Below are 353 nucleotides of genomic sequence, written 5' to 3' on the forward strand. Positions count from 1 at the left end.
CGTTACCACATCTGGAATTAATAGCATTGGTAAGCCTACAGTTGTGGAAAGAACTTCTTGTATGTCAGTGATAGAAAAGGTCCTTCCAACTGGGGATGTAGCTCAGTGGTAGAGCGCATGTTTTGCATGTGTGAGGTCCTGGGTTCAATCCCCAGCATCTCCACAGACTGTAAAATTTTAATTTCAGCTAAACGGATTTAATTTGGTCTTGTAGCATTACCACATCTGGAATTAATAGCATTGGTAAGCCTACAATAGCAGAAAGAACTTGTTGTATGTCAGTGGTAGAATAGGTCTTCACATCTGGGGATGTAGCTCAGTGGTAGAGTGCATGCTTTGCATTTATGAGGTCC

At 41.9% G+C, this 353-nt stretch overlaps 1 non-coding gene across 1 annotated transcript; it reads left to right on the forward strand.

Moving 5' to 3' along the window:
- Positions 1-91: 91 nt before the first annotated feature.
- Positions 92-163, forward strand: trnaa-ugc (transfer RNA alanine (anticodon UGC)). Its single transcript has one exon. It is a non-coding gene; the product is annotated as a tRNA-Ala (tRNA).
- The last annotated feature ends 190 nt before the right edge of the window (positions 164-353 follow it).

This window comes from Sinocyclocheilus rhinocerous, unplaced genomic scaffold, assembly GCF_001515625.1.
Source record: "Sinocyclocheilus rhinocerous isolate Xijiao unplaced genomic scaffold, SAMN03320098_v1.1 scaffold24342, whole genome shotgun sequence".
NCBI lineage: Eukaryota > Metazoa > Chordata > Actinopteri > Cypriniformes > Cyprinidae > Sinocyclocheilus > Sinocyclocheilus rhinocerous.